Source organism: Triturus cristatus, chromosome 12 (genome assembly GCF_964204655.1).
Source record: "Triturus cristatus chromosome 12, aTriCri1.1, whole genome shotgun sequence".
Taxonomy (NCBI): domain Eukaryota; kingdom Metazoa; phylum Chordata; class Amphibia; order Caudata; family Salamandridae; genus Triturus; species Triturus cristatus.
In genome coordinates this window covers 726836397-726862835 of record NC_140595.1, presented here as the reverse complement: position 1 = coordinate 726862835, position 26439 = coordinate 726836397, and the positions used below count along the sequence as shown (strand labels likewise).

The window sequence follows — 26439 nt, the reverse complement described above, 5'->3', positions numbered from 1 at the left end:
AAGCGGGAGCAAGGAGCTCAAATGAGATTGATGGCGTTTAAATAGAGCGCGTAAAGGAACAGTTACACAGCTAAGAAATGGGAAAGACAGACTAGGGAAAAAAACACAGAAAGAGCCTGTAGATGAAATTCTCTTCCTGGGACAGCAGGTTAAGAGAAATTACACATGGGGAGGTTAAGCATGTAACACGGGGGAGAATAAAAAAGAAAATGCAGTTTTATGAAGTGTGTTTGCCAATCCAGCCAGCACTTTTGTTCTATTTCTCTCTTTGCGTCTTTTATTGGTAAAGTAACTTTCAAGTGCATGCGCAGGTATGAATGAGAGAGCAACGGTATAATAATTTGAAGCGTTTACACCAGTGCTAAAGTAGGAATGAGGTGTAGCAAAGACATGAAAGAGGTAGCGATAACAAATATGTGGAGAGGCAATAGTGACACAAAAATAAGCCACCTATTTATAAAACTGAAATGGAAGAAATACTAAAGGTTAACTTCTGAAATTGTAGCCGATAATAAAAAGATTCTCGTTGTTGTCAGGATTCGAACCTGCGCGGGGATACCCCAATGGATTTCTAGTCCATCGCCTTAACCACTCGGCCACAACAACTTGCTGTAAGCTGCCTACAAATATTTTGTTTGAAAGTTTTGAAGTTTTCCCACATCAAAGTACTGATATTCTGCAATGCGCTTTTTAAAAACAATGTTTTTTTCATCATGCACGTTCTGTCCTAAAAACAAAAATTGCATGAGTATATCTCTGGATCTGTAAAAGGATACGCTTGCATTCAAACTCTCTTGTGGCACTCAAGTTTTTTGGACCCTGTTGCACTCTGTTTTTGCGCTGCTTTTAGTCTACGACCCATATTACAGAAGTCAACCATCTCTGAGTATTTGGGACTCCTTTGTAAGTGCCTTATCTTTAATCCTTGAATAGCTCTATAATAAAGGGGTCTGTCAAAGATTGCTTGAATGGAAGATAAAAGAAGGCCCACTTGTCTCACCAAATGCAGTAGAGAAACCTGATGTTTTACTCATGTTATCCTTAGTTCAGTTTTTGTTAGACCTGGCATCCTTAAGGTGGCCTACCAGCAACCTTTTTGCTTTTCACCTCACGTTTTGCTGTATCTTTATGTTGGCCTTAGGACTCTAATCACTTTATCACTACTGTGAGAAAGTGGCTCTGTATATACTGTTCCCAAATAAGGTCAGTGTGCACAGAGTCCCCAGTCCCCAGAGGTTTGGCAGAGGCTAAAGTTAGATATAACCTTACTCTCTAAAGTGGAAGCTTGCCGAGCAGTAAGGCAGTATCAGAGTACAGTGTAAAACATTTGTTGTACACACTCAGTCAGCAAATGGTCTCACACACTCAAGAACTGAACTCTAGGCCATTGGTTTGCATACAAAAGATATTGTTGTTTTATTTTAGAACCAACAATAGGTATCAAAATATAATTTCTCAGAATGAGATGCTTTAGTTAAATACTTTGCAATAGGCAATTGACTTTTGCAGGTCATAGTTACAGTTTATTGCAATAGGCAACACAATTTGAATCACAATAATACATTGAGCTCAATGGGAATTTTAAGTTATATGCAATTAATTACTTTCAGGATTACTTTTCTAAATCCAGGACTGGATCCTAGATTCAGTCCTGGGACAGTTCTTGGAAACAAGTGAGTAAATTCGTTTTAGTTACTGTTGTGATTTTTAAGCAATATTTTGCTATTTTAAAAGTTGACACTTCGAAACTTTTGCTGATCAAATTACCAATGTTATCCTATGGAAGGAAATTCACTTAGCAGGTAAGTGGGGTTATGGTTACTTTTTCTAGGTCAGTGTTGGATCCTAGATCCAGCACTACTGTACCACCTGTAAGCAGTTGAGAAACTGCGTTTAAGTTATACAGGCGATTTTTAAGGAATATTTACATGTTTGCATAATCGACACTTAGAAGAAATTTCACAGAAAAACAGTCAATGGTTTCCTATGGAAGAAAATTCAAGTTACGGGTAAAGTACGTTCTTGTTACTTTTGTAATCCTGTGCTGGGCTCCTAGGCTCAGTACTGGGACATCTATCTAAAACAGGTAAACAATTACGTTTTCACAGTTGGTACGATTTTTAAAGAATATTTGTAAGTTTCAAAAATCGACACTTAGAAAATTTTCAGCAAAAAGCAGGCAATGATATCCCATGGAAGGAAATTCGAGTTACTGGTAAGTACGGTTAAAATTACTTTTCAGGGTCAGTACTGAGCTCCAAGATGCAGCACTGAGGTTTCTCCTGATAACAGGTGAGTAAATCAGAATTCGTTGTTCGGCTGATTTTAGATGAATATTTTAAAGTTCCAAAACTCCACACCACTTAGAAGAATTTCCAAGTGAAACCACTCAATGTTAGCCTATGGAAGAAAAGTGAGTTATCGGCTTTTAGGTAAGTACTCGACTGGCAGAGTTATGGTTCTGGGTATAGACTCAGGGGTCTCCCAGGGGAGTCCCAGCCTACTTGCCAAGCCTTAAACTCCCCTTTTATTACATATAATTTACACCTAAGGTAGGCCCTAGGTAGTCCTAGGTGCATGATGCTATGTAAGTAAAAAATAAGATATGTACTTTGGTGGTTCGCGTGTCCTGTAAGTACCAAACAGTCTATTTCATTTTTCACTACTGTGAGGTCTACCCCTCTCATAGGTTAGCTCTGTGTATTCCCCTATACTTTTTATTTGGTAATTCCATATCGGAGAGGAGTAGCTTTATTTATTTATTGAAAATCCTACTTACTGGTGAGGTTGGATTTAACTTTACTATTTTAGAAATGCCACTTTTAGAGAGTGAACATTTCTCTGCACTTACTGCTCTATTTGCCTGAAACCTGGCCCCAATACACGTGTGGATTGGGCTGGGTGACAGCAAAATTTGTGCCTTACCTCTAGAGAGCCACAACACAGGTCACTCAACTGCACCTGGGGGGTGAGCTCCGCTCCCCCTCCACCCCCAATAGGTTCAAGAACGATAATTTATGTAAGTAAATACATTATAGCTACATCTTATAATCATGCGAGTTTAAATCATTTGTTGTTAGATGGTTTAAATATTTGAAAGGATCTGTTTTTAATAGACATTTTACAAAAACCACTGGTACATTTGCTAATTCTGTAAAATTAACACCCAACTGCCGTGACATTGCCGTGACTCGGATTTGAACCGAGGTTGCTGCGACCACAACACAGAGTACTTACCACTATATGATCACGGCAAGCTACTTGGGCTCAACGACATACAGTGACATGGAGAATTTATAATTCGGAACACTCAGGGCTGTTCCTGTGATAGGCTGCATGTATTCATTGCTTCCTCATTCCTCATTCAGAGGCTGCGTCTCCTCAGTGGTTGATAGGCTGAAACCGTTTCCTGGTCGCCTGCTTGTGAAATGCCAGGAGTCAAAGATCACACATTACACTTGCGGACCTGTGATGGGACACCAATGCAGAGAAACCCACCTGGCACAGACCTTCTATTCTGTCTATTAGACCTGCATCTTCCCTGCACCTTTCAAGCCATTTGTATGTGAAGCAAGAAAGAGTTAGAGAGTGATCCATCTACACTTTAATAGGGAGGATGTCGCCGTGAGCTCCTCCCAGCTAATCACACGAACAGCAGAAAAGCAAGATAAATACACAGTTGAGGGGTGGGCTGCATGGTTATGTTTTTGAGTAAATATTGAAACTGACCTCAGTGGCTCATTAGCAGAGCTGTGGCTAATGACTGGTGCCAAATCATGATGAAGCAAGCACCATGGCTCGTAGGGGACCCACAACATGCTTTTCTTAGCTCACTGAATTAAAGTATAAACTTCCGCCGTGTGTGAGTGATAAAGGCTTGTTAATATGGTTCCTTTTCCAATTCAAGTCTGACAACAAGAGGCAGGAACCACGTGGCTTCGGAAGCTGAGGAAAGTAGCCACCAACCACAGAGAAAGAGAGAACTGGCAGTATGAGAGGTGGAGAAAACAGAAGCGGGAGCAAGGAGCTCAAATGAGATTGATGGCGTTTAAATAGAGCGCGTAAAGGAACAGTTACACATCTAAGAAATGGGAAAGACAGACTAGGGAAAAAAACACAGAAAGAGCCTGTAGATGAAATTCTATTCCTGGGACAGCAGGTTAAGAGAAATTACACATGGGGAGGTTAAGCATGTAACACGGGGGAGAATAAAAAAGAAAATGCAGTTTTATGAAGTGTGTTTGCCAATCCAGCCAGCACTTTTGTTCTATTTCTCTCTTTGCGTCTTTTATTGGTAAAGTAACTTTCAAGTGCATGCGCAGGTATGAATGAGAGAGCAACGGTATAATAATTTGAAGCGTTTACACCAGTGCTAAAGTAGGAATGAGGTGTAGCAAAGACATGAAAGAGGTAGCGATAACAAATATGTGGAGAGGCAATAGTGACACAAAAATAAGCCACCTATTTATAAAACTGAAATGGAAGAAATACTAAAGGTTAACTTCTGAAATTGTAGCCGATAATAAAAAGATTCTCGTTGTTGGCAGGCTTCGAACCTGCGCGGGGATACCCCAATGGATTTCTAGTCCATCGCCTTAACCACTCGGCCACAACAACTTGCTGTAAGCTGCCTACAAAAATTTTGTTTGAAAGTTTTGAAGTTTTCCCACATCAAAGTACTGATATTCTGCAATGCGCTTTTTAAAAACAATGTTTTTTTCATCATGCACGTTCTGTCCTAAAAACTAAAATTGCATGAGTATATCTCTGGATCTGTAAAAGGATACGCTTGCATTCAAACTCTCTTGTGGCACTCAAGTTTTTTGGACCCTGTTGCACTCTGTTTTTGCGCTGCTTTTAGTCTACGACCCATATTACAGAAGTCAACCATCTCTGAGTATTTGGGACTCCTTTGTAAATGCCTTATCTTTAATCCTTGAAAAGCTCTATAATAAAGGGGTCTGTCAAAGATTGCTTGAATGGAAGATAAAAGAAGGCCCACTTGTCTCACCAAATGCAGTAGAGAAACCTGATGTTTTACTCATGTTATCCTTAGTTCAGTTTTTGTTAGACCTGGCATCCTTAAGGTGGCCTACCAGCAACCTTTTTGCTTTTCACCTCACGTTTTGCTGTATCTTTATGTTGGCCTTAGGACTCTAATCACTTTATCACTACTGTGAGAAAGTGGCTCTGTATATACTGTTCCCAAATAGGTACAGTGTGCACAGAGTCCCCAGTCCCCAGAGGTTTGGCAGAGGCAAAAGTTAGATATAACCTTACTCTCTAAAGTGGTAGCTTGCCGAGCAGTAAGGCAGTATCAGAGTACAGTGTAAAACATTTGTTGTACACACTCAGTCAGCAAATGGTCTCACACACTCAAGAACTGAACTCTAGGCCATTGGTTTGCATACAAAAGATATTGTTGTTTTATTTTAGAACCAACAATAGGTATCAAAATATACTTTCTCAGAATGAGATGCTTTAGTTAAATACTTTGCAATAGGCAATTGACTTTTGCAGGTCATAGTTACAGTTTATTGCAATAGGCAACACAATTTGAATCACAATAATACATTGAGCTCAATGGGAATTTTAAGTTATATGCAATTAATTACTTTCAGGATTACTTTTCTAAACCCAGGACTGGATCCTAGATTCAGTCCTGGGACAGTTCTTGGAAACAAGTGAGTACATTCGTTTTAGTTACTGTTGAGATTTTTAAGCAATATTTTGCTATTTTACAAGTTGAAACTTAGAAACTTTTGCTGATCAAATTACCAATGTTATCCTATGGAAGGAAATTCACTTAGCAGGTAAGTGGGGTTATGGTTACTTTTTCTAGGTCAGTGTTGGATCCTAGATCCAGCACTACTGTACCACCTGTAAGCAGTTGAGAAACTGCGTTTAAGTTATACAGGCCATTTTTAAGGAATATTTACATGTTTGCAAAATCGACACAGAAGAAATTTCACAGAAAAACAGTCAATGGTTTCCTATGGAAGAAAATTCAAGTTACGGGTAAAGTACGTTCTTGTTACTTTTGTAATCCAGTGCTGGGCTCCTAGGCTCAGTACTGGGACATCTATCTAAAACAGGTAAACAATTACGTTTTCACAGTTGGTACGATTTTTAAAGAATATTTGTAAGTTTCATAAATCGACACTTAGAAACTTTTCAGCAAAAAGCAGGCAATGATATCCCATGGAAGGAAATTCGAGTTACTGGTAAGTACGGTTAAAATTACTTTTCAGGGTCAGTACTGAGCTCCAAGATGCAGCACTGAGGTCTCTCCTGATAACAGGTGAGTAAATCAGAATTCGTTGTTCGGCTGATTTTCGATGAATATTTTAAAGTTCCAAAACTCCACACCACTTAGAAGAATTTCCAAGTGAAACAACGAAATTTTAGCCTATGGAAGAAAAGTGAGTTATCGTTTTTTAGGTAAGTACTCGACTGGCAGAGTTATGGTTCTGGGCATAGACTCAGGGGTCTCCCAGGGGAGTCCCAGCCTACTTGCCAAGCCTTAAACTCCCCTTTTATTACATATAATTTACACCTAAGGTAGGCCCTAGGTAGTCCTAGGTGCATGATGCTATGTAAGTAAAAAATAAGATATGTACTTTGGTGGTTCGCGTGTCCTGTAAGTACCAAACAGTCTATTTCATTTTTCACTACTGTGAGGTCTACCCCTCTCATAGGTTAGCTCTGTGTATTCCCCTATACTTTTTATTTGGTAATTCCATATCGGAGAGGAGTAGCTTTATTTATTTATTGAAAATCCTACTTACTGGTGAGGTTGGATTTAACTTTACTATTTTAGAAATGCCACTTTTAGAGAGTGAACATTTCTCTGCACTTACTGCTCTATTTGCCTGAAACCTGGCCCCAATACACGTCTGGATTGGGCTGGGTGACAGCAAAATTTGTGCCTTACCTCTAGAGAGCCACAACACAGGTCACTCAACTGCACCTGGGGGGTGAGCTCCGCTCCCCCTCCACCCCCAATAGGTTCAAGAACGATAATTTATGTAAGTAAATACATTATAGCTACATCTTATAATCATGCGAGTTTAAATCATTTGTTGTTAGATGGTTTAAATATTTGAAAGGATCTGTTTTTAATAGACATTTTACAAAAACCACTGGTACATTTGCTAATTCTGTAAAATTAACACCCAACTGCCGTGACATTGCCAACCACAGTGCCGTGACTCGGATTCAAACCGAGGTTGCTGCGGCCACAACGCAGAGTACTAACCACTATACGATCACGGCGAGCTACTTGGGCTCAACGACATACAATGACATGGAGAATTTATAATTCGGAACACTCAGGGCTGTTCCTGTGATAGGCTGGATGTATTCATTGCTTCCTCATTCCTCATTCAGAGGCTGCGTCTCCTCAGTGGTTGATAGGCTGAAACCGTTTCCTGGCCGCCTGCTTGTGAAATGCCAGGAGTCAAAGATCACACATTACACTTGCGGACCTGTGATGGGACACCAATGCAGAGAAACCCACCTGGCACAGACCTTCTATTCTGTCTATTAGACCTGCATCTTCCCTGCACCTTTCAAGCCATTTGTATGTGAAGCAAGAAAGAGTTAGAGAGTGATCAATCTACACTTTTATAGGGAGGATGTCGCCGTGAGCTCCTCCCAGCTAATCACACGAACAGCAGAAAAGCAATATAAATACACAGTTGAGGGGTGGGCTGCATGGTTATGTTTTTGAGTAAATATTGAAACTGACCTCAGTGGCTCATTAGCAGAGCTGCGGCTAATGACTGGTGCCAAATCATGATGAAGCAAGCACCATGGCTCGTAGGGGACCCACAACACGCTTTTTTTTAGCTCACTGAATTAAGGTATAAACTTCCGCCGTGTGTGAGTGGTAAAGGCTTGTTAATATGGTTCCTTTTCCAATTCAAGTCTGACAACAAGAGGCAGGAACCACGTGGCTTCGGAAGCTCAGGAAAGTAGCCACCAACCACAGAGAAAGAGAGAACTGGCAGTATGAGAGGTGGAGAAAACAGAAGCGGGAGCAAGGAGCTCAAATGAGATTGATGGCGTTTAAATAGAGCGCGTAAAGGAACAGTTACACAGCTAAGAAATGGGAAAGACAGACTAGGGAAAAAAACACAGAAAGAGCCTGTAGATGAAATTCTCTTCCTGGGACAGCAGGTTAAGAGAAATTACACATGGGGAGGTTAAGCATGTAACACGGGGGAGAATAAAAAAGAAAATGCAGTTTTATGAAGTGTGTTTGCCAATCCAGCCAGCACTTTTGTTCTATTTCTCTCTTTGCGTCTTTTATTGGTAAAGTAACTTTCAAGTGCATGCGCAGGTATGAATGAGAGAGCAACGGTATAATAATTTGAAGCGTTTACACCAGTGCTAAAGTAGGAATGAGGTGTAGCAAAGACATGAAAGAGGTAGCGATAACAAATATGTGGAGAGGCAATAGTGACACAAAAATAAGCCACCTATTTATAAAACTGAAATGGAAGAAATACTAAAGGTTAACTTCTGAAATTGTAGCCGATAATAAAAAGATTCTCGTTGTTGTCAGGATTCGAACCTGCGCGGGGATACCCCAATGGATTTCTAGTCCATCGCCTTAACCACTCGGCCACAACAACTTGCTGTAAGCTGCCTACAAATATTTTGTTTGAAAGTTTTGAAGTTTTCCCACATCAAAGTACTGATATTCTGCAATGCGCTTTTTAAAAACAATGTTTTTTTCATCATGCACGTTCTGTCCTAAAAACAAAAATTGCATGAGTATATCTCTGGATCTGTAAAAGGATACGCTTGCATTCAAACTCTCTTGTGGCACTCAAGTTTTTTGGACCCTGTTGCACTCTGTTTTTGCGCTGCTTTTAGTCTACGACCCATATTACAGAAGTCAACCATCTCTGAGTATTTGGGACTCCTTTGTAAGTGCCTTATCTTTAATCCTTGAATAGCTCTATAATAAAGGGGTCTGTCAAAGATTGCTTGAATGGAAGTTAAAAGAAGGCCCACTTGTCTCACCAAATGCAGTAGAGAAACCTGATGTTTTACTCATGTTATCCTTAGTTCAGTTTTTGTTAGACCTGGCATCCTTAAGGTGGCCTACCAGCAACCTTTTTGCTTTTCACCTCACGTTTTGCTGTATCTTTATGTTGGCCTTAGGACTCTAATCACTTTATCACTACTGTGAGAAAGTGGCTCTGTATATACTGTTCCCAAATAAGGTCAGTGTGCACAGAGTCCCCAGTCCCCAGAGGTTTGGCAGAGGCTAAAGTTAGATATAACCTTACTCTCTAAAGTGGAAGCTTGCCGAGCAGTAAGGCAGTATCAGAGTACAGTGTAAAACATTTGTTGTACACACTCAGTCAGCAAATGGTCTCACACACTCAAGAACTGAACTCTAGGCCATTGGTTTGCATACAAAAGATATTGTTGTTTTATTTTAGAACCAACAATAGGTATCAAAATATAATTTCTCAGAATGAGATGCTTTAGTTAAATACTTTGCAATAGGCAATTGACTTTTGCAGGTCATAGTTACAGTTTATTGCAATAGGCAACACAATTTGAATCACAATAATACATTGAGCTCAATGGGAATTTTAAGTTATATGCAATTAAATACTTTCAGGATTACTTTTCTAAATCCAGGACTGGATCCTAGATTCAGTCCTGGGACAGTTCTTGGAAACAAGTGAGTAAATTCGTTTTAGTTACTGTTGTGATTTTTAAGCAATATTTTGCTATTTTAAAAGTTGACACTTAGAAACTTTTGCTGATCAAATTACCAATGTTATCCTATGGAAGGAAATTCACTTAGCAGGTAAGTGGGGTTATGGTTACTTTTTCTAGGTCAGTGTTGGATCCTAGATCCAGCACTACTGTACCACCTGTAAGCAGTTGAGAAACTGCGTTTAAGTTATACAGGCGATTTTTAAGGAATATTTACATGTTTGCAAAATCGACAGAAGAAATTTCACAGAAAAACAGTCAATGGTTTCCTATGGAAGATAATTCAAGTTACGGGTAAAGTACGTTCTTGTTACTTTTGTAATCCAGTGCTGGGCTCCTAGGCTCAGTACTGGGACATCTATCTAAAACAGGTAAACAATTACGTTTTCACAGTTGGTACGATTTTTAAAGAATATTTGTAAGTTTCAAAAATCGACACTTAGAAAATTTTCAGCAAAAAGCAGGCAATGATATCCCATGGAAGGAAATTCGAGTTACTGGTAAGTACGGTTAAAATTACTTTTCAGGGTCAGTACTGAGCTCCAAGATGCAGCACTGAGGTCTCTCCTGATAACAGGTGAGTAAATCAGAATTCGTTGTTCGGCTGATTTTAGATGAATATTTTAAAGTTCCAAAACTCCACACCACTTAGAAGAATTTCCAAGTGAAACCACTCAATGTTAGCCTATGGAAGAAAAGTGAGTTATCGGCTTTTAGGTAAGTACTCGACTGGCAGAGTTATGGTTCTGGGCATAGACTCAGGGGTCTCCCAGGGGAGTCCCAGCCTACTTGCCAAGCCTTAAACTCCCCTTTTATTACATATAATTTACACCTAAGGTAGGCCCTAGGTAGTCCTAGGTGCATGATGCTATGTAAGTAAAAAATAAGATATGTACTTTGGTGGTTCGCGTGTCCTGTAAGTACCAAACAGTCTATTTCATTTTTCACTACTGTGAGGTCTACCCCTCTCATAGGTTAGCTCTGTGTATTCCCCTATACTTTTTATTTGGTAATTCCATATCGGAGAGGAGTAGCTTTATTTATTTATTGAAAATCCTACTTACTGGTGAGGTTGGATTTCACTTTACTATTTTAGAAATGCCACTTTTAGAGAGTGAACATTTCTCTGCACTTACTGCTCTATTTGCCTGAAACCTGGCCCCAATACACGTCTGGATTGGGCTGGGTGACAGCAAAATTTGTGCCTTCCCTCTAGAGAGCCACAACACAGGTCACTCAACTGCACCTGGGGGGTGAGCTCCGCTCCCCCTCCACCCCCAATAGGTTCAAGAACGATAATTTATGTAAGTAAATACATTATAGCTACAGCTTATAATCATGCGAGTTTAAATCATTTGTTGTTAGATGGTTTAAATATTTGAAAGGATCTGTTTTTAATAGACATTTCACAAAAACCACTGGTACATTTGCTAATTCTGTAAAATTAACACCCAACTGCCGTGACATTGCCGTGACTCGGATTTGAACCGAGGTTGCTGCGACCACAACACAGAGTACTTACCACTATATGATCACGGCGAGCTACTTGGGCTCAACGACATACAGTGACATGGAGAATTTATAATTCAGAACACTCAGGGCTGTTCCTGTGATAGGCTGCATGTATTCATTGCTTCCTCATTCCTCATTCAGAGGCTGCGTCTCCTCAGTGGTTGATAGGCTGAAACCGTTTCCTGGCCGCCTGCTTGTGAAATGCCAGGAGTCAAAGATCACACATTACACTTGCGGACCTGTGATGGGACACCAATGCAGAGAAACCCACCTGGCACAGACCTTCTATTCTGTCTATTAGACCTGCATCTTCCCTGCACCTTTCAAGCCATTTGTATGTGAAGCAAGAAAGAGTTAGAGAGTGATCCATCTACACTTTAATAGGGAGGATGTCGCCGTGAGCTCCTCCCAGCTAATCACACGAACAGCAGAAAAGCAAGATAAATACACAGTTGAGGGGTGGGCTGCATGGTTATGTTTTTGAGTAAATATTGAAACTGACCTCAGTGGCTCATTAGCAGAGCTGCGGCTAATGACTGGTGCCAAATCATGATGAAGCAAGCACCATGGCTCGTAGGGGACCCACAACACGCTTTTCTTAGCTCACTGAATTAAAGTATAAACTTCCGCCGTGTGTGAGTGGTAAAGGCTTGTTAATATGGTTCCTTTTCCAATTCAAGTCTGACAACAAGAGGCAGGAACCACGTGGCTTCGGAAGCTCAGGAAAGTAGCCACCAACCACAGAGAAAGAGAGAACTGGCAGTATGAGAGGTGGAGAAAACAGAAGCGGGAGCAAGGAGCTCAAATGAGATTGATGGCGTTTAAATAGAGCGCGTAAAGGAACAGTTACACAGCTAAGAAATGGGAAAGACAGACTAGGGAAAAAAACACAGAAAGAGCCTGTAGATGAAATTCTCTTCCTGGGACAGCAGGTTAAGAGAAATTACACATGGGGAGGTTAAGCATGTAACACGGGGGAGAATAAAAAAGAAAATGCAGTTTTATGAAGTGTGTTTGCCAATCCAGCCAGCACTTTTGTTCTATTTCTCTCTTTGCGTCTTTTATTGGTAAAGTAACTTTCAAGTGCATGCGCAGGTATGAATGAGAGAGCAACGGTATAATAATTTGAAGCTTTTACACCAGTGCTAAAGTAGGAATGAGGTGTAGCAAAGACATGAAAGAGGTAGCGATAACAAATATGTGGAGAGGCAATAGTGACACAAAAATAAGCCACCTATTTATAAAACTGAAATGGAAGAAATACTAAAGGTTAACTTCTGAAATTGTAGCCGATAATAAAAAGATTCTCGTTGTTGGCAGGATTCGAACCTGCGCGGGGATACCCCAATGGATTTCGAGTCCATCGCCTTAACCACTCGGCCACAACAACTTGCTGTAAGCTGCCTACAAAAATTTTGTTTGAAAGTTTTGAAGTTTTCCCACTTCAAAGTACTGATATTCTGCAATGCGCTTTTTAAAAACAATGTTTTTTTCATCATGCACGTTCTGTCCTAAAAACAAAAATTGCATGAGTATATCTCTGGATCTGTAAAAGGATACGCTTGCATTCAAACTCTCTTGTGGCACTCAAGTTTTTTGGACCCTGTTGCACTCTGTTTTTGCGCTGCTTTTAGTCTACGACCCATATTACAGAAGTCAACCATCTCTGAGTATTTGGGACTCCTTTGTAAGTGCCTTATCTTTAATCCTTGAAAAGCTCTATAATAAAGGGGTCTGTCAAAGATTGCTTGAATGGAAGATAAAAGAAGGCCCACTTGTCTCACCAAATGCAGTAGAGAAACCTGATGTTTTACTCATGTTATCCTTAGTTCAGTTTTTGTTAGACCTGGCATCCTTAAGGTGGCCTACCAGCAACCTTTTTGCTTTTCACCTCACGTTTTGCTGTATCTTTATGTTGGCCTTAGAACTCTAATCACTTTATCACTACTGTGAGAAAGTGGCTCTGTATATACTGTTCCCAAATAGGTACAGTGTGCACAGAGTCCCCAGTCCCCAGAGGTTTGGCAGAGGCAAAAGTTAGATATAACCTTACTCTCTAAAGTGGTAGCTTGCCGAGCAGTAAGGCAGTATCAGAGTACAGTGTAAAACATTTGTTGTACACACTCAGTCAGCAAATGGTCTCACACACTCAAGAACTGAACTCTAGGCCATTGGTTTGCATACAAAAGATATTGTTGTTTTATTTTAGAACCAACAATAGGTATCAAAATATACTTTCTCAGAATGAGATGCTTTAGTTAAATACTTTGCAATAGGCAATTGACTTTTGCAGGTCATAGTTACAGTTTATTGCAATAGGCAACACAATTTGAATCACAATAATACATTGAGCTCAATGGGAATTTTAAGTTATATGCAATTAATTACTTTCAGGATTACTTTTCTAAACCCAGGACTGGATCCTAGATTCAGTCCTGGGACAGTTCTTGGAAACAAGTGAGTACATTCGTTTTAGTTACTGTTGTGATTTTTAAGCAATATTTTGCTATTTTACAAGTTGACACTTAGAAACTTTTGCTGATCAAATTACCAATGTTATCCTATGGAAGGATATTCACTTAGCAGGTAAGTGGGGTTATGGTTACTTTTTCTAGGTCAGTGTTGGATCCTAGATCCAGCACTACTGTACCACCTGTAAGCAGTTGAGAAACTGCGTTTAAGTTATACAGGCGATTTTTAAGGAATATTTACATGTTTGCAAAATCGACACTTAGAAGAAATTTCACAGAAAAACAGTCAATGGTTTCCTATGGAAGAAAATTCAAGTTACGGGTAAAGTACGTTCTCGTTACTTTTGTAATCCAGTGCTGGGCTCCTAGGCTCAGTACTGGGACATCTATCTAAAACAGGTAAACAATTACGTTTTCACAGTTGGTACGATTTTTAAAGAATATTTGTAAGTTTCATAAATCGACACTTAGAAAATTTTCAGCAAAAAGCAGGCAATGATATCCCATGGAAGGAAATTCGAGTTACTGGTAAGTACGGTTAAAATTACTTTTCAGGGTCAGTACTGAGCTCCAAGATGCAGCACTGAGGTCTCTCCTGATAACAGGTGAGTAAATCAGAATTCGTTGTTCGGCTGATTTTAGATGAATATTTTAAAGTTCCAAAACTCCACACCACTTAGAAGAATTTCCAAGTGAAACCACTCAATGTTAGCCTATGGAAGAAAAGTGAGTTATCGGCTTTTAGGTAAGTACTCGACTGGCAGAGTTATGGTTCTGGGCATAGACTCAGGGGTCTCCCAGGAGAGTCCCAGCCTACTTGCCAAGCCTTAAACTCCCCTTTTATTACATATAATTTACACCTAAGGTAGGCCCTAGGTAGTCCTAGGTGCATGATGCTATGTAAGTAAAAAATAAGATATGTACTTTGGTGGTTCGCGTGTCCTGTAAGTACCAAACAGTCTATTTCATTTTTCACTACTGTGAGGTCTACCCCTCTCATAGGTTAGCTCTGTGTATTCCCCTATACTTTTTATTTGGTAATTCCATATCGGAGAGGAGTAGCTTTATTTATTTATTGAAAATCCTACTTACTGGTGAGTTTGGATTTAACTTTACTATTTTAGAAATGCCACTTTTAGAGAGTGAACATTTCTCTGCACTTACTGCTCTATTTGCCTGAAACCTGGCCCCAATACACGTCTGGATTGGGCTGGGTGACAGAAAAATTTGTGCCTTCCCTCTAGAGAGCCACAACACAGGTCACTCAACTGCACCTGGGGGGTGAGCTCCGCTCCCCCTCCACCCCCAATAGGTTCAAGAACGATAATTTATGTAAGTAAATACATTATAGCTACAGCTTATAATCATGCGAGTTTAAATCATTTGTTGTTAGATGGTTTAAATATTTGAAAGGATCTGTTTTTAAATAGACATTTTACAAAAACCACTGGTACATTTGCTAATTCTGTAAAATTAACACCCAACTGCCGTGACATTGCCAACCACAATGCCGTGACTCGGATTCGAACCGAGGTTGCTGCGGCCACAACGCAGAGTACTAACCACTATACGATCACGGCGAGCTACTTGGGCTCAACGACATACAGTGACATGGAGAATTTATAATTCGGAACACTCAGGGCTGTTCCTGTGATAGGCTGGATGTATTCATTGCTTCCTCATTCCTCATTCAGAGGCTGCGTCTCCTCAGTGGTTGATAGGCTGAAACCGTTTCCTGCCTGCCTGCTTGTGAAATGCCAGGAGTCAAAGATCACACATTACACTTGCGGACCTGTGATGGGACACCAATGCAGAGAAACCCACCTGGCACAGACCTTCTATTCTGTCTATTAGACCTGCATCTTCCCTGCACCTTTCAAGCCATTTGTATGTGAAGCAAGAAAGAGTTAGAGAGTGATCCATCTACACTTTTATAGGGAGGATGTCGCCGTGAGCTCCTCCCAGCTAATCACACGAACAGCAGAAAAGCAAGGTAAATACACAGTTGAGGGGTGGGCTGCATGGTTATGTTTTTGAGTAAATATTGAAACTGACCTCAGTGGCTCATTAGCAGAGCTGCGGCTAATGACTGGTGCCAAATCATGATGAAGCAAGCACCATGGCTCGTAGGGGACCCACAACACGCTTTTCTTAGCTCACTGAATTAAAGTATAAACTTCCGCCGTGTGTGAGTGGTAAAGGCTTGTTAATATGGTTCCTTTTCCAATTCAATTCTGACAACAAGAGGCAGGAACCACGTGGCTTCGGAAGCTCAGGAAAGTAGCCACCAACCACAGAGAAAGAGAGAACTGGCAGTATGAGAGGTGGAGAAAACAGAAGCGGGAGCAAGGAGCTCAAATGAGATTGATGGCGTTTAAATAGAGCGCGTAAAGGAACAGTTACACAGCTAAGAAATGGGAAAGACAGACTAGGGAAAAAAACACAGAAAGAGCCTGTAGATGAAATTCTCTTCCTGGGACAGCAGGTTAAGAGAAATTACACATGGGGAGGTTAAGCATGTAACACGGGGGAGAATAAAAAAGAAAATGCAGTTTTATGAAGTGTGTTTGCCAATCCAGCCAGCACTTTTGTTCTATTTCTCTCTTTGCGTCTTTTATTGGTAAAGTAACTTTCAAGTGCATGCGCAGGTATGAATGAGAGAGCAACGGTATAATAATTTGAAGCGTTTACACCAGTGCTAAAGTAGGAATGAGGTGTAGCAAAGACATGAAAGAGGTAGCGATAACAAATATGTGGAGAGGCAATAGTGACACAAAAATAAGCCACCTATTTATAAAACTGAAATGGAAGAAATACTAAAGGTTAACTTCTGAAATTGTAGCCGATAATAAAAAGATTCTCGTTGTTGGCAGGATTCGAACCTGTGCAGGGATACCCCAATGGATTTCGAGTCCATCGCCTTAACCACTCGGCCACAACAACTTGCTGTAAGCTGCCTACAAATATTTTGTTTGAAAGTTTTGAAGTTTTCCCACATCAAAGTACTGATATTCTGCAATGCGCTTTTTAAAAACAATGTTTTTTTCATCATGCACGTTCTGGCCTAAAAACAAAAATTGCATGAGTATATCTCTGGATCTGTAAAAGGATACGCTTGCATTCAAACTCTCTTGTGGCACTCAAGTTTTTTGGACCCTGTTGCACTCTGTTTTTGCTCTGCTTTTAGTCTACGACCCATATTACAGAAGTCAACCATCTCTGAGTATTTGGGACTCCTTTGTAAGTGCCTTATTTTAATCCTTGAAAAGCTCTATAATAAAGGGGTCTGTCAAAGATTGCTTGAATGGAAGATAAAAGAAGGCCCACTTGTCTCACCAAATGCAGTAGAGAAACCTGATGTTTTACTCATGTTATCCTTAGTTCATTTTTTGTTAGACCTGGCATCCTTAAGGTGGCCTACCAGCAACCTTTTTGCTTTTCACCTCACGTTTTGCTGTATCTTTATGTTGGCCTTAGGACTCTAATCACTTTATCACTACTGTGAGAAAGTGGCTCTGTATATACTGTTCCCAAATAGGTACAGTGTGCACAGAGTCCCCAGTCCCCAGAGGTTTGGCAGAGGCTAAAGTTAGATATAACCTTACTCTCTAAAGTGGTAGCTTGCCGAGCAGTAAGGCAGTATCAGAGTACAGTGTAAAACATTTGTTGTACACACTCAGTCAGCAAATGGTCTCACACACTCAAGAACTGAACTCTAGGCCATTGGTTTGCATACAAAAGATATTGTTGTTTTATTTTAGAACCAACAATAGGTATCAAAATATACTTTCTCAGAATGAGATGCTTTAGTTAAATACTTTGCAATAGGCAATTGACTTTTGCAGGTCATAGTTACAGTTTATTGCAATAGGCAACACAATTTGAATCACAATAATACATTGAGCTCAATGGGAATTTTAAGTTATATGCAATTAATTACTTTCAGGATTACTTTTCTAAATCCAGGACTGGATCCTAGATTCAGTCCTGGGACAGTTCTTGGAAACAAGTTAGTAAATTCGTTTTAGTTACTGTTGTGATTTTTAAGCAATATTTTGCTATTTTAAAAGTTGACACTTTGAAACTTTTGCTGATCAAATTACCAATGTTATCCTATGGAAGGAAATTCACTTAGCAGGTAAGTGGGGTTATGGTTACTTTTTCTAGGTCAGTGTTGGATCCTAGATCCAGCACTACTGTACCACCTGTAAGCAGTTGAGAAACTGCGTTTAAGTTATACAGGCGATTTTTAAGGAATATTTACATGTTTGCAAAATCGACACAGAAGAAATTTCACAGAAAAACAGTCAATGGTTTCCTATGGAAGAAAATTCAAGTTACGGGTAAAGTACGTTCTCGTTACTTTTGTAATCCAGTGCTGGGCTCCTAGGCTCAGTACTGGGACATCTATCTAAAACAGGTAAACAATTACGTTTTCACAGTTGGTACGATTTTTAAAGAATATTTGTAAGTTTCAAAAATCGACACTTAGAAAATTTTCAGCAAAAAGCAGGCAATGATATCCCATGGAAGGAAATTCGAGTTACTGGTAAGTACGGTTAAAATTACTTTTCAGGGTCAGTACTGAGCTCCAAGATGCAGCACTGAGGTCTCTCCTGATAACAGGTGAGTAAATCAGAATTCGTTGTTCGGCTGATTTTAGATGAATATTTTAAAGTTCCAAAACTCCACACCACTTAGAAGAATTTCCAAGTGAAACAACTCAATGTTAGCCTATGGAAGAAAAGTGAGTTATCGGCTTTTAGGTAAGTACTCGACTGGTAGAGTTATGGTTCTGGGCATAGACTCAGGGGTCTCCCAGGGGAGTCCCAGCCTACTTGCCAAGCCTTAAACTCCCCTTTTATTACATATAATTTACACCTAAGGTAGGCCCTAGGTAGTCCTAGGTGCATGATGCTATGTAAGTAAAAAATAAGATATGTACTTTGGTGGTTCGCGTGTCCTGTAAGTACCAAACAGTCTATTTCATTTTTCACTACTGTGAGGTCTACCCCTCTCATAGGTTAGCTCTGTGTATTCCCCTATACTTTTTATTTGGTAATTCCATATCGGAGAGGAGTAGCTTTATTTATTTATTGAAAATCCTACTTACTGGTGAGGTCGGATTTAACTTTACTATTTTAGAAATGCCACTTTTAGAGAGTGAACATTTCTCTGCACTTACTGCTCTATTTGCCTGAAACCTGGCCCCAATACACGTCTGGATTGGGCTGGGTGACAGCAAAATTTGTGCCTTACCTCTAGAGAGCCACAACACAGGTCACTCAACTGCACCTGGGGGGTGAGCTCCGCTCCCCCTCCACCCCCAATAGGTTCAAGAACGATAATTTATGTAAGTAAATACTTTATAGCTACAGCTTATAATCATGCGAGTTTAATTCATTTGTTGTTAGATGGTTTGAATATTTGAAAGGATCTGTTTTTAATAGACATTTTACAAAAACCACTGGTACATTTGCTAATTCTGTAAAATTAACACCCAACTGCCGTGACATTGCCAACCACAATGCCGTGACTCGGATTTGAACCGAGGTTGCTGCAGCCACAACGCAGAGTACTAACCACTATACGATCACGGCGAGCTACTTGGGCTCAACGACATACAGTGACATGGAGAATTTATAATTCGGAACACTCAGGGCTGTTCCTGTGATAGGCTGCATGTATTCATTGCTTCCTCATTCCTCATTCAGAGGCTGCGTCTCCTCAGTGGTTGATAGGCTGAAACCGTTTCCTGGCCGCCTGCTTGTGAAATGCCAGGAGTCAAAGATCACACATTACACTTGCGGACCTGTGATGGGACACCAATGCAGAGAAACCCACCTGGAACAGACCTTCTATTCTGTCTATTAGACCTGCATCTTCCCTGCGACTTTCAAGCCATTTGTATGTGAAGCAAGAAAGAGTTAGAGAGTGATCCATCTACACTTTTATAGGGAGGATGTCGCCGTGAGCTCCTCCCAGGTAATCACACGAACAGCAGAAAAGCAAGATAAATACACAGTTGAGGGGTGGGCTGCATGGTTATGTTTTTGAGTAAATATTGAAACTGACCTCAGTGGCTCATTAGCAGAGCTGCGGCTAATGACTGGTGCCAAATCATGATGAAGCAAGCACCATGGCTCGTAGGGGACCCACAACACGCTTTTCTTAGCTCACTGAATTAAAGTATAAACTTCCGCCGTGTGTGAGTGGTAAAGGCTTGTTAATATGGTTCCTTTTCCAATTCAAGTCTGACAACAAGAGGCAGGAACCACGTGGCTTCGGAAGCTCAGGAAAGTAGCCACCAACCACAGAGAAAGAGAGAACTGGCAGTATGAGAGGTGGAGAAAACAGAAGCGGGAGCAAGGAGCTCAAATGAGATTGATGGCGTTTAAATAGAGCGCGTAAAGGAACAGTTACACATCTAAGAAATGGGAAAGACAGACTAGGGAAAAAAACACAGAAAGAGCCTGTAGATGAAATTCTCTTCCTGGGACAGCAGGTTAAGAGAAATTACACATGGGGAGGTTAAGCATGTAACACGGGGGAGAATAAAAAAGAAAATGCAGTTTTATGAAGTGTGTTTGCCAATCCAGCCAGCACTTTTGTTCTATTTCTCTCTTTGCGTCTTTTATTGGTAAAGTAACTTTCAAGTGCATGCGCAGGTATGAATGAGAGAGCAACGGTATAATAATTTGAAGCGTTTACACCAGTGCTAAAGTAGGAATGAGGTGTAGCAAAGACATGAAAGAGGTAGCGATAACAAATATGTGGAGAGGCAATAGTGACACAAAAATAAGCCACCTATTTATAAAACTGAAATGGAAGAAATACTAAAGGTTAACTTCTGAAATTGTAGCCGATAATAAAAAGATTCTCGTTGTTGGCAGGATTCGAACCTGCGCGGGGATACCCCAATGGATTTCTAGTCCATCGCCTTAACCACTCGGCCACAAAATCTTGCTGTAAGCTGCCTACAAAAATTTTGTTTGAAAGTTTTGAAGTTTTCCCACATCAAAGTACTGATATTCTGCAATGCGCTTTTTAAAAACAATGTTTTTTTCATCATGCACGTTCTGTCCTAAAAACAAAAATTGCATGAGTATATCTCTGGATCTGTAAAAGGATACGCTTGCATTCAAACTCTCTTGTGGCACTCAAGTTTTTTGGACCCTGTTGCACTCTGTTTTTGCGCTGCTTTTAGTCTACGACCCATATTACAGAAGTCAACCATCTCTGAGTATTTGGGACTCCTTTGTAAGTGCCTTATCTTTAATCCTTGAAAAGCTCTATAATAAAGGGGTCTGTCAAAGATTGCTTGAATGGAAGATAAAAGAAGGCCCACTTGTCTCACCAAATGCAGTAGAGAAACCTGATGTTTTACTCATGTTATCCTTAGTTCAGTTTTTGTTAGACCTGGCATCCTTAAGGTGGCCTACCAGCAACCTTTTTGCTTTTCACCTCACGTTTTGCTGTATCTTTATGTTGGCCTTAGGACTCTAATCACTTTATCACTACTGTGAGAAAGTGGCTCTGTATATACTGTTCCCAAATAGGTACAGTGTGCACAGAGTCCCCAGTCCCCAGAGGTTTGGCAGAGGCAAAAGTTAGATATAACCTTACTCTCTAAAGTGGTAGCTTGCCGAGCAGTAAGGCAGTATCAGAGTACAGTGTAAAACATTTGTTGTACACACTCAGTCAGCAAATGGTCTCACACACTCAAGAACTGAACTCTAGGCCATTGGTTTGCATACAAAAGATATTGTTGTTTTATTTTAGAACCAACAATAGGTATCAAAATATACTTTCTCAGAATGAGATGCTTTAGTTAAATACTTTGCAATAGGCAATTGACTTTTGCAGGTCATAGTTACAGTTTATTGCAATAGGCAACACAATTTGAATCACAATAATACATTGAGCTCAATGGGAATTTTAAGTTATATGCAATTAATTACTTTCAGGATTACTTTTCTAAATCCAGGACTGGATCCTAGATTCAGTCCTGGGACAGTTCTTGGAAACAAGTGAGTAAATTCGTTTTAGTTACTGTTGTGATTTTTAAGCAATATTTTGCTATTTTAAAAGTTGACACTTCGAAACTTTTGCTGATCAAATTACCAATGTTATCCTATGGAAGGAAATTCACTTAGCAGGTAAGTGGGGTTATGGTTACTTTTTCTAGGTCAGTGTTGGATCCTAGATCCAGCACTACTGTACCACCTGTAAGCAGTTGAGAAACTGCGTTTAAGTTATACAGGCGATTTTTAAGGAATATTTACATGTTTGCAAAATCGACACTTAGAAGAAATTTCACAGAAAAACAGTCAATGATTTCCTATGGAAGAAAATTCAAGTTACGGGTAAAGTACGTTCTCGTTACTTTTGTAATCCAGTGCTGGGCTCCTAGGCTCAGTACTGGGACATCTATCTAAAACAGGTAAACAATTACGTTTTCACAGTTGGTACGATTTTTAAAGAATATTTGTAAGTTTCAAAAATCGACACTTAGAAAATTTTCAGCAAAAAGCAGGCAATGATATCCCATGGAAGGAAATTCGAGTTACTGGTAAGTACGGTTAAAATTACTTTTCAGGGTCAGTACTGAGCTCCAAGATGCAGCACTGAGGTCTCTCCTGATAACAGGTGAGTAAATCAGAATTCGTTGTTCGGCTGATTTTAGATGAATATTTTAAAGTTCCAAAACTCCACACCACTTAGAAGAATTTCCAAGTGAAACCACTCAATGTTAGCCTATGGAAGAAAAGTGAGTTATCGGCTTTTAGGTAAGTACTCGACTGGCAGAGTTATGGTTCTGGGCATAGACTCAGGGGTCTCCCAGGAGAGTCCCAGCCTACTTGCCAAGCCTTAAACTCCCCTTTTATTACATATAATTTACACCTAAGGTAGGCCCTAGGTAGTCCTAGGTGCATGATGCTATGTAAGTAAAAAATAAGATATGTACTTTGGTGGTTCGCGTGTCCTGTAAGTACCAAACAGTCTATTTCATTTTTCACTACTGTGAGGTCTACCCCTCTCATAGGTTAGCTCTGTGTATTCCCCTATACTTTTTATTTGGTAATTCCATATCGGAGAGGAGTAGCTTTATTTATTTATTGAAAATCCTACTTACTGGTGAGGTTGGATTTAACTTTACTATTTTAGAAATGCCACTTTTAGAGAGTGAACATTTCTCTGCACTTACTGCTCTATTTGCCTGAAACCTGGCCCCAATACACGTCTGGATTGGGCTGGGTGACAGAAAAATTTGTGCCTTCCCTCTAGAGAGCCACAACACAGGTCACTCAACTGCACCTGGGGGGTGAGCTCCGCTCCCCCTCCACCCCCAATAGGTTCAAGAACGATAATTTATGTAAGTAAATACATTATAGCTACAGCTTATAATCATGCGAGTTTAAATCATTTGTTGTTAGATGGTTTAAATATTTGAAAGGATCTGTTTTTAATAGACATTTTACAAAAACCACTGGTACATTTGCTAATTCTGTAAAATTAACACCCAACTGCCGTGACATTGCCAACCACAATGCCGTGACTCGGATTCGAACCGAGGTTGCTGCGGCCACAACGCAGAGTACTAACCACTATACGATCACGGCGAGCTACTTGGGCTCAACGACATACAGTGACATGGAGAATTTATAATTCGGAACACTCAGGGCTGTTCCTGTGATAGGCTGGATGTATTCATTGCTTCCTCATTCCTCATTCAGAGGCTGCGTCTCCTCAGTGGTTGATAGGCTGAAACCGTTTCCTGCCTGCCTGCTTGTGAAATGCCAGGAGTCAAAGATCACACATTACACTTGCGGACCTGTGATGGGACACCAATGCAGAGAAACCCACCTGGCACAGACCTTCTATTCTGTCTATTAGACCTGCATCTTCCCTGCACCTTTCAAGCCATTTGTATGTGAAGCAAGAAAGAGTTAGAGAGTAATCCATCTACACTTTTATAGGGAGGATGTCGCCGTGAGCTCCTCCCAGCTAATCACACGAACAGCAGAAAAGCAAGATAAATACACAGTTGAGGGGTGGGCTGCATGGTTATGTTTTTGAGTAAATATTGAAACTGACCTCAGTGGCTCATTAGCAGAGCTGCGGCTAATGACTGGTGCCAAATCATGATGAAGCAAGCACCATGGCTCGTAGGGGACCCACAACACGCTTTTCTTAGCTCACTGAATTAAAGTATAAACTTCCGCCGTGTGTGAGTGGTAAAGGCTTGTTAATATGGTTCCTTTTCCAATTCAAGTCTGACAACAAGAGGCAGGAACCACGTGGCTTCGGAAGCTCAGGAAAGTAGCCACCAACCACAGAGAAAGAGAGAACTGGCAGTATGAGAGGTGAAGAAAATAGAAGCGGGAGCAAGGAGCTCAAATGAGATTGATGGCGTTTAAATAGAGCGCGTAAAGGAACAGTTACACAGCTAAGAAATGGGAAAGACAGACTAGGGAAAAAAACACAGAAAGAGCCTGTAGATGAAATTCTCTTCCTGGGACAGCAGGTTAAGAGAAATTACACATGGGGAGGTTAAGCATGTAACACGGGGGAGAATAAAAAAGAAAATGCAGTTTTATGAAGTGTGTTTGCCAATCCAGCCAGCACTTTTGTTCTATTTCTCTCTTTGCGTCTTTTATTGGTAAAGTAACTTTCAAGTGCATGCGCAGGTATGAATGAGAGAGCAACGGTATAATAATTTGAAGCGTTTACACCAGTGCTAAAGTAGGAATGAGGTGTAGCAAAGACATGAAAGAGGTAGCGATAACAAATATGTGGAGAGGCAATAGTGACACAAAAATAAGCCACCTATTTATAAAACTGAAATGGAAGAAATACTAAAGGTTAACTTCTGAAATTGTAGCCGATAATAAAAAGATTCTCGTTGTTGGCAGGATTCGAACCTGCGCAGGGATACCCCAATGGATTTCGAGTCCATCGCCTTAACCACTCGGCCACAACAACTTGCTGTAAGCTGCCTACAAATATTTTGTTTGAAAGTTTTGAAGTTTTCCCACATCAAAGTACTGATATTCTGCAATGCGCTTTTTAAAAACAATGTTTTTTTCATCATGCACGTTCTGGCCTAAAAACAAAAATTGCATGAGTATATCTCTGGATCTGTAAAAGGATACGCTTGCATTCAAACTCTCTTGTGGCACTCAAGTTTTTTGGACCCTGTTGCACTCTGTTTTTGCTCTGCTTTTAGTCTACGACCCATATTACAGAAGTCAACCATCTCTGAGTATTTGGGACTCCTTTGTAAGTGCCTTATTTTAATCCTTGAAAAGCTCTATAATAAAGGGGTCTGTCAAAGATTGCTTGAATGGAAGATAAAAGAAGGCCCACTTGTCTCACCAAATGCAGTAGAGAAACCTGATGTTTTACTCATGTTATCCTTAGTTCAGTTTTTGTTAGACCTGGCATCCTTAAGGTGGCCTACCAGCAACCTTTTTGCTTTTCACCTCACGTTTTGCTGTATCTTTATGTTGGCCTTAGGACTCTAATCACTTTATCACTACTGTGAGAAAGTGGCTCTGTATATGCTGTTCCCAAATAGGTACAGTGTGCACAGAGTCCCCAGTCCCCAGAGGTTTGGCAGAGGCAAAAGTTAGATATAACCTTACTCTCTAAAGTGGTAGCTTGCCGAGCAGTAAGGCAGTATCAGAGTACAGTGTAAAACATTTGTTGTACACTCTCAGTCAGCAAATGGTCTCACACACTCAAGAACTGAACTCTAGGCCATTGGTTTGCATACAAAAGATATTGTTGTTTTATTTTAGAACCAACAATAGGTATCAAAATATACTTTCTCAGAATGAGATGCTTTAGTTAAATACTTTGCAATAGGCAATTGACTTTTGCAGGTCATAGTTACAGTTTATTGCAATAGGCAACACAATTTGAATCACAATAATACATTGAGCTCAATGGGAATTTTAAGTTATATGCAATTAATTACTTTCAGGATTACTTTTCTAAATCCAGGACTGGATCCTAGATTCAGTCCTGGGACAGTTCTTGGAAACAAGTGAGTAAATTCGTTTTAGTTACTGTTGTGATTTTTAAGCAATATTTTGCTATTTTAAAAGTTGACACTTCGAAACTTTTTTTTTTTTTTTTTTTTTTTTGAAAAACCTTTATTAGCATTTCAACCAATAACAAGTATGGGCCTACAACCCCCCGGGGCCGGCCGCTAAGCAGTCAAAGCAACAGAGATCCAGTGTTAACACAGGCAGAACCTCGGGGAGCAGAATCTCCATGCTAATATGTTCTCGGCCAGTGAACGGCACAAGTAGGACACCAGGATAAAGAAGGCTTTCATTTTATAATAGGGAAGACAAAAGGATCAGGTGCCAAACAATTTCCCAGCAGCGAAAAATGGCAGGCAGAATAACAAACGTAAACAATAAACGGCAATCTATCGAGTCGATGGCGCTAAAACAGGAGGTGCAGGATGTAGAGAATTATCATAACCAGTTGCGCCTGCAGGCCCATGCCCTAAAGCCCAGAAAAACACCCCGGAAATTGTGGCACACATGAAAAAGCAGTGATTCACAACAAAGGAGTTGTACCACGCTGATCCCAGAAAAGAAAAACAAAGAAGAGTCAGAGAAGAAAAAGGAGGCCATGGAAAAAAAGGGGTAAAGACTAAAAAATCCCCTTCCCCAACCCCCCACCCTGCACCTCT

General features: G+C 40.3%; 9 non-coding genes across 9 annotated transcripts; all 9 read right to left on the bottom strand.

Moving 5' to 3' along the window:
• Positions 1-524: 524 nt before the first annotated feature.
• Positions 525-606, bottom strand: TRNAS-AGA (transfer RNA serine (anticodon AGA)). The gene has a single exon. It is a non-coding gene; the product is annotated as a tRNA-Ser (tRNA).
• Positions 607-4535: 3929 nt separating this feature from the next.
• TRNAS-AGA (transfer RNA serine (anticodon AGA)) lies at positions 4536-4617 on the bottom strand. Its single transcript has one exon. It is a non-coding gene; the product is annotated as a tRNA-Ser (tRNA).
• Positions 4618-8557: 3940 nt separating this feature from the next.
• Positions 8558-8639, bottom strand: TRNAS-AGA (transfer RNA serine (anticodon AGA)). The gene has a single exon. It is a non-coding gene; the product is annotated as a tRNA-Ser (tRNA).
• A 3925-nt stretch (positions 8640-12564) lies between these two features.
• TRNAS-CGA (transfer RNA serine (anticodon CGA)) lies at positions 12565-12646 on the bottom strand. The gene has a single exon. It is a non-coding gene; the product is annotated as a tRNA-Ser (tRNA).
• A 2589-nt stretch (positions 12647-15235) lies between these two features.
• On the bottom strand, positions 15236-15307 carry TRNAH-GUG (transfer RNA histidin (anticodon GUG)). Its single transcript has one exon. It is a non-coding gene; the product is annotated as a tRNA-His (tRNA).
• A 1281-nt stretch (positions 15308-16588) lies between these two features.
• Positions 16589-16670, bottom strand: TRNAS-CGA (transfer RNA serine (anticodon CGA)). The gene has a single exon. It is a non-coding gene; the product is annotated as a tRNA-Ser (tRNA).
• Positions 16671-20608: 3938 nt separating this feature from the next.
• TRNAS-AGA (transfer RNA serine (anticodon AGA)) lies at positions 20609-20690 on the bottom strand. Its single transcript has one exon. It is a non-coding gene; the product is annotated as a tRNA-Ser (tRNA).
• Positions 20691-23278: 2588 nt separating this feature from the next.
• On the bottom strand, positions 23279-23350 carry TRNAH-GUG (transfer RNA histidin (anticodon GUG)). The gene has a single exon. It is a non-coding gene; the product is annotated as a tRNA-His (tRNA).
• A 1281-nt stretch (positions 23351-24631) lies between these two features.
• TRNAS-CGA (transfer RNA serine (anticodon CGA)) lies at positions 24632-24713 on the bottom strand. The gene has a single exon. It is a non-coding gene; the product is annotated as a tRNA-Ser (tRNA).
• Between the last annotated feature and the right edge of the window lie 1726 nt (positions 24714-26439).